Here is a 7,110-nt window from a genome sequence, read left to right as displayed (position 1 = left end):
CGGACGATACACGTGTCAGCTCGTCAGTGGGTCAGATAGGCGCCTATAATATGTTGACACGTGCCATGGCCCACCACTGGCCCATTTAGCTTACAAAGCCAGCCTGTTTGACTTGCTCAAAAGTTAACGGGCTGGCCCATGAAAAGCCTGTTAATGGTCTCTTTGCAAATAGCTCATTTTACGGCCTGTTAACTCAAGGCCCATTAGGCCCTAAAGGAAATCGGCCCAACAACGTCATGTGGGCCGTCGAATGTAACACCAGCCCATTTCACTTTCAGCCCATGTATGGCCCACGACGTCTTTCGGCCCATATGAGGCCTTCGTATATTTCGGCTCTTTACAGGCCCACGGTGACTCTAGCCCATAATGAACAGTAATTTTCTTTGTACCCGTTAACGGCCCGTGATTTACAAGGGCCGTTTCCAGCCCGTGTTAGCTTTCGGCCTATTGATGCCCCATACGTTCTTGGGCTCCTTTTCGGCCCTCAATTACTTCCGGCCTGTTACTGGCCTGTTCCCCTAATGGGCCAAATTCGACCCATGGCAAGAGTCGGCCCGTTACTGGACTGTTACCCTAATGGGCCAAATTCGGCCCATGGCAAGAGTCGGCCCGTTTCTGGCCTGTTAACCCGTTGCGCCGTTTCCAGCCCGTCCTATATTCTGGCCCATTAATGACCCGTTATGCTTGTGACAGAATTAAGCCTTTGTTGTCCTATGGCCTATTAACGGCCCGTTGCCGTGCTGGGCCGATACCAATTACACCCATTTACGGCCCATGTAGACCCATCACTACTAGGGAAAAGCCTAGCAGCAACGCGGGTTTTGGGCCTATTAGCAGCGCGGGGGCCGGCGCTACTAATAAGGCGCTACAACTAACTTATAGCAGTAGCGCGGGTGCCACCCGCGCTACTACTACGTCCTTTAGTAGTAGCGTGGGTAAAAACCCGCGCTACTACTACCAGCGCGGGTTTTTTTTGAATTTTTTCGAAAAAATATTTTGATTTTTTCCCTAATTTTCAAATTTCTGAATTATTTTAACCTCAAATCTCTAATCACCCCTCATCGCTGCTCAATTTAATCTCTAATCACCCCTCATCATTCCAAATCATCTAACTTCCCGTACGGTCACCCATCCTCTCACTACTCCAGCCTGAGCACGCTTAACTTCCGGGTTCTATTCTCCCTCGTTTCCAAGTCTGCACTTGTTATTTTCCTGACAATAGTAAGATGTCAATCCTATTAACCTCAGGAATTTAGCTTGAGCATGAAGTCACACATTTCACTATTTGAGTTTGAAACTATTGTTCTAAAAAATTAGTAACACTAATATTTCTTGAATAACTAGTTTGACCATAGTTTGACCACAGTTTGACCATAGTTTGGCCATAGTTTGACCAGATTTGACCAAAATTCAAAAAAACTAGAATAATTATTTAGTAACACTAATATTCTAGAATAATTAGTTTGACCATTGTTTAACCACAGTTTGACCACACAGTTTGAATTTTTTTCGATTTTTTCCACTCTAGATCTTAAAAGCCCCATAACTTTTTTCTGTTTGGTTTTTGAGGATTTTGAATATATTTGGACGGTGGTTCAATGTTATGACTGCGGGCACAGGGGACAAGGTGGCCTTGTATTGGTATGCTGAGCCGTCTGTTTTAACACAAAGGAGCTGGTGTGGTGATTATACACACACGCACGCATGCAAATGAACTGCATCCACGCAACACTCACACAAACACATGCACCCACGCACGCACGCAACACTCACACGTACACACGCAGCCACGCATGCACGCAACACTCACACGCACACACACACATGCATGCACACACCAGTACACCACACGACCAACACACACTCTCACGCTCAAGTGCTCAACCTACACGTGCATGCACACACATCAGGCCCTGACAGACACATACACAACCAGGTGATTCCCGCGCATGGGTTGGAGCCTTGTCGCGCCTACGTAAATTTGTGTTTATTTGACCTTTTCCCTATGCAAACTGACAGGTGAGACCCACAAGTAACATGGTCAATTTAACTAGTCAACATGGCGCCACACAGACTATTTGGCCGGTCAACAGAGTGCAATCCGATGCTGAACTGTGAGCAAGTGACCGTATAGTCACCGCAAAATGTATATAGTGACTGTAATCAGCTCATTCTGAAGTTCGGTGAACGTATTACACTTTTCTCTCTGTAGGCCCTCCAAAACTACATCTCTACACGTTCTCGCTTGTTACAGCACTACTACTACATTCTAACACAATAAATCATATGTGTTTTTAGTTTTACTAGATATCATATTGTTACTTATTATTATTTAGTTTGAATACATTAAAATTGCCTTTGAAATGTATGGCCAATATCATCTACTGCGCGGGAAAAATCCCGCCCTTTCCTTTTTAATCGGGTTTGTATCGATGGATCGTGCGAAACAGCAAAACTATAGTACTATAAAGTACAAGTGACAGTTCACTGGGCCGTCGTGTCGTCTACTCCTCCGTTGTAAGAGTGGAGCAATCACTTTCATAAATCTTCTAGTCCCTTTCGCCAACATGTGGGACATCAAGCTACCGGGTCCACGTGCCATACTGGAATACAGTGCAGAGCAGCCGGGGTGAAGCAGCCTAGTCATGGCGCCGGCGTAGTAATGAGCAAAGAGGCGTCAAATCACAAAGCTGCACCTTTCCTGCAGTTAAGTTGGAGGGATGAAGTAATAATACTAAAAAAGAAGTCGGAGGGACGAAACAACCATCATTTCACTCATTGCTGAATCCGCTTCTCCCTCATCTTCTTCAACTTAACCACGTGTTCCTTCTGCCGTTGTTCTACCTCATGTGAGACGCGGATCGGCTTGGTAAAGCACTGACATGTGGGACCACATGTTAGCAAACCGCCAGGACAACGTCCTCGGAAAAATAAGAAACCTCCCCCGCCATCTGCGTGGCAAAATCACCTCCTTTTTACTAATCTTGATTCTATAATTTTTTAGGTCAATATAATTGAGATTTTTATAGATAGCACACAGGAGCAAAACCAAGTGGTATGGTTAAGGGCATCCACAATGTGTAACCAAATGTGAAAATCGCTTTTGGCATCGTGGGAACCATTGTGGACGGTGTTGCCAAAGCCAAAAAGATGGAACCGAAGCTCCCTAATTGACTGAATGAAGGAATAGAAAAATGTAACGTCTCTCCTCTTTCTCCCATGCTTGGATGCATGTAGTACAATATAGAGCATAGAGTCTACTCCCCTGTCCCTTCTATCACAAATCACAAAGCAGTGAGGCATCAAATCACAAAAGCACAGACGAAGCAACCATCATTTCACTCTTCGATGACTCCGCTTCTCCATCATCTTCTTCGAGAAACCATCTCACCGCACTAGTACTCCTAGTAGTACTAGTCCTTTGGTTCGATGGACTTCCTGGATGCAAATAAGGCGGTTGTCTCGGCTTGCAGGGGGCACTTGCGAACGACTTACCATGGTCTCCCTCAATGGTGTTCACCGTCGAACGCACATCACCAAACCACAAAAAAAGATATCATCGACGTCACCGCAATGGGGAAGGAAGTCAAATATAGTTACTACCTCCATTTTTTGTACACAAGGCCGGTATATCAAAATTACAATTTGTAAAGGGTCACTAACACTAATCGAGGCAAAATTGATGGGTTAGAAACCAAGGACATTAATATCCCCTGAATGCATGCGGAAGTGAGAAGGTTGGTTTGCATGGCGCTGCATTAATCAAGTGATGAGGAGTGATATGGTTAGCTCTTTGGTCTTTGGAGAAAAAAATTCGCACTAATAGACACGTAAGACGAGGATTTGTATCGATTAAATCCCGCGAAGGAAAACCCCGCCTTTCTTTTTTAACACTAGTACTCCTAGTACCTACGTATTTATCCTGTTTGGGTCTAGGCCTTGCATTGCGAAACTTCGCCAAACATTTTTGCCAAGATTGCCTAAAGTTTTCAAAATGAGAAGGAGGTAGACTTGCGCACGGCTGTCGCGGTCACACCGCACCCTCACACGGTCGCTCCTGCACGCCGCGGTCGCACCGCACCCTCACACAGTCTCTCCTGCATGCTGCAAACCCAACCAAGGAAACGCACCCTCACTGACACGTGCTGTCACATGTGAACAAACCAAACTCAGCCATCCTATCGCTGACACATAATTTTCGTTCATAGAGTATGTTTATCCAACCGCATGTTGGGGAGTATCCGTACGACCCGTGCGGTGGTCTGTTGGGGAAGAAGAAGAGGTGAGGAAGAAGGAAAGAAGGGTTAGGGGACATAGGGTATTCATCCAACCGCCTGAAATGGTAGACTGAACCAAGTTAGACGACTTGCATAACAAATATATGTTTGTACATAGCAAAAGATCCATAAAAACGACAACATAAAGAAAAACTATCACTGCTCGTGGAAAGAGACGACCTCGTCGTCTTTGGCTGCCGGCGCGAACCAGCCGTCGCTGCCGACGTGTGTCTCCGCACTGTGGTTGTCCTCGGCCTCCAGCTACTCGTTCAAGAGGAGCGTGTGGGCGCTCTACACGGACGAGAGCATAGCCTGGTTCAAGTCGAGGACGTCTGGTTCCGGCTGCAGGAGGGCCTCGATGGCAGCGGCATCTGCGCGCTCCGCGTCGAGTCGAGCCTCCGCCGCCTGGTTCAAGTCCAGGACGTCCGGTTCCGCCTGCAGGAGGGTGTCGATGAGAGCGGCATCCGCGCGCTCTGCGTCGAGTCGAGCCTCTGCCGCCCGGTTCAAGTCCAGGACGTCCGGTTCCGCCTGCAGGAGGGCCTCGATGGCATCGGCATCCGCGCGCTCCGTCTCAAGTTGAGCCTCCACCGCCTGGTTGACATCCACGACATCTGGTTCCGCCTGCAGGAGAGCCTCGATGGCAGCGGCATGCGTGCGCTCCGCGTCGAGTTGAGCCTCTACCTCCCGGTCCTCCTTTAGTATCTCCATGTTGAACCGTTGGTCCGCCTGCACCATGGGGGACTCGGACGCTGGCACAAAGTCGACGTCCATCGTCTCATACCCATCGGGGGCCTTCTGCACCACAACCTCCTCCATGAACATTGGATCGGCGTCCTCCTCCTTGTAGCTTGGCTCCAGAGAACTCGGGGATTGGGCCACTGCAAAGCAAGCTTGGGAACAGAGGTCTGTGGCGCCGACCGCCGCCATGATTTCTGCGCGTCGCTCCGGCGTTAGCATCTTGTAGTAAGTGATCTTGCGGCGCACCATGGCTTTTCGGTGAACTAGGGGACGCTTGATGCGGGCTAGGGGATCGTAAGGTGGGGGAATGGGCTGGAGTTTTGGTGTGGTTTTAGGGCAGTGGCTGGCGTCGGCCGAGCAGCGAAGGTTTTGGTGTGAATAGTGGTTCCGGTGACGACCGGTCAATCGGTTTTGACTGTACATCGCTCTTGTCGCGTTTGCCTTGCAGCCCGACACGCTGGACCCTCTATGTCGCTCACCGAATGGAACGCGCTTCGTCTTGCGTTTTCGCTCGCTTGTGGGACCGCAGTTGAGAGCAAACCGACGTCCCTCCCACTCCCCGCCCGATTCATTTATTATACTACCACTCCCTCCGTTTTATGCGGAGTAAATAAAAACAGAGGAAGTATACTATGGATGAGGATCCCCTGACGTGGCCAAACCCATTGAGTAACTGACATGCAGGGCCTACCAAGCATGGGGTCCGCCAGTAAGTGACCGAAAGGGAGGGTAAGGCAGGGATACCTACGTCAGAGGATCCACTTCCACTACTACTCCCTCCTTCCTTTTACTATATAGGGCCTAATGCGTTTTTCGAGGATAACTTTGACCAAATGTTAGAGTAATAATATATGACATGCAACTTACACAAACCATATGGTCAAATTCGTATGTGAAAAGAGTTTCCAATGATATAATTTTCACATTATACATCTCATGCACTATTAATCTTGTCAATAATCAAATTGGAAACCATCTTGAGTACAAATCTAGGAGTACGTACTAATCTAACAATATTGATTGGGCGTTGTTGAATGTTGATACCAATTTGATCAAAGTAGAGATACTTTGACTACACATAAAACTTATATGTAAACTAGAAAGGATAGGAGGGAGTATATTGTACGTTCAAAAACGAAACGAACATTAAATACCCTTTATATATGATTTGCGGATGCTATGATCACCGGTTCAAAAATTTTAATCCGCCTTAGGTATCACGTGCCCCCACTCGTTCCCTCTCGATTTCATCTCGGGGTCCAGAGATCTATTGAAAGAGGACTAGGGTGGGTGCATGCGAATGATACTCGGCGGAATGTTCAAATGAGGCATGCGGGAGGATGGACTTGACTGGAGGGCGACATGATCGATGGAGAAGAGGGTTGGAGAAGAATGAGAAATAAGCAAACGCCACATGATTATACTTGAACGGCTCAAATAAACAATAAGTTGTCTCGCTTGGCCTACATAGTGAAAGGCCTAATGCGCAACACGGAGCACTGATTGTCGAATATGGCCGGGAAAACAGGGAAATCGACATGTGGGGCACACCCGGCAGGACGACATAGCGCAGACTAGTCCAATGGAGGAGCTGGCCCACGACCTCCTCGCCACTGACAACCGTTCATGTGGGTCGTTGGGGCCAACAACGGGGCGCAGCTCCAGCACCGCCTCTGGACACGGCGACCGCGTTGAGCGACACGCTCATATCGTCGCTAGACACGATCGGTTTCAGTGTGCCGAGGGTGGCGTTAGTGCTGTGGCACGACCAACAGTATGTTTGGTGTGTGCCCAAGGTTGCCCCATCAAAGCATTGGGTAGCCAAAATTTTGGTTGAGGTATTGGTTGCCCATGATTTGGCCGACATTGGCAAGAAAAATGAACTAGAGTTGGCTAGAGTTCATTGGCATGCCAAAAAAATGGCAACCATCCAAACAAAGACCAATCTTTGGGTCATGCCCAAAAATTTGGTTGAGGTATTGGTTGCCCATGATTTGGCCGACATTGGCAAGAAAAATGAACTAGAATTGGCTAGAGTTCATTGGCATGCCAAAAAAATAGCAACCATCCAAACAAAGACCAATCTTTGGGTCAT

Source organism: Triticum dicoccoides, chromosome 4B, assembly GCF_002162155.2.
Source record: "Triticum dicoccoides isolate Atlit2015 ecotype Zavitan chromosome 4B, WEW_v2.0, whole genome shotgun sequence".
In the NCBI taxonomy this organism is placed as follows: domain Eukaryota; kingdom Viridiplantae; phylum Streptophyta; class Magnoliopsida; order Poales; family Poaceae; genus Triticum; species Triticum dicoccoides.
Note: the sequence above shows the minus strand (reverse complement) of the source record.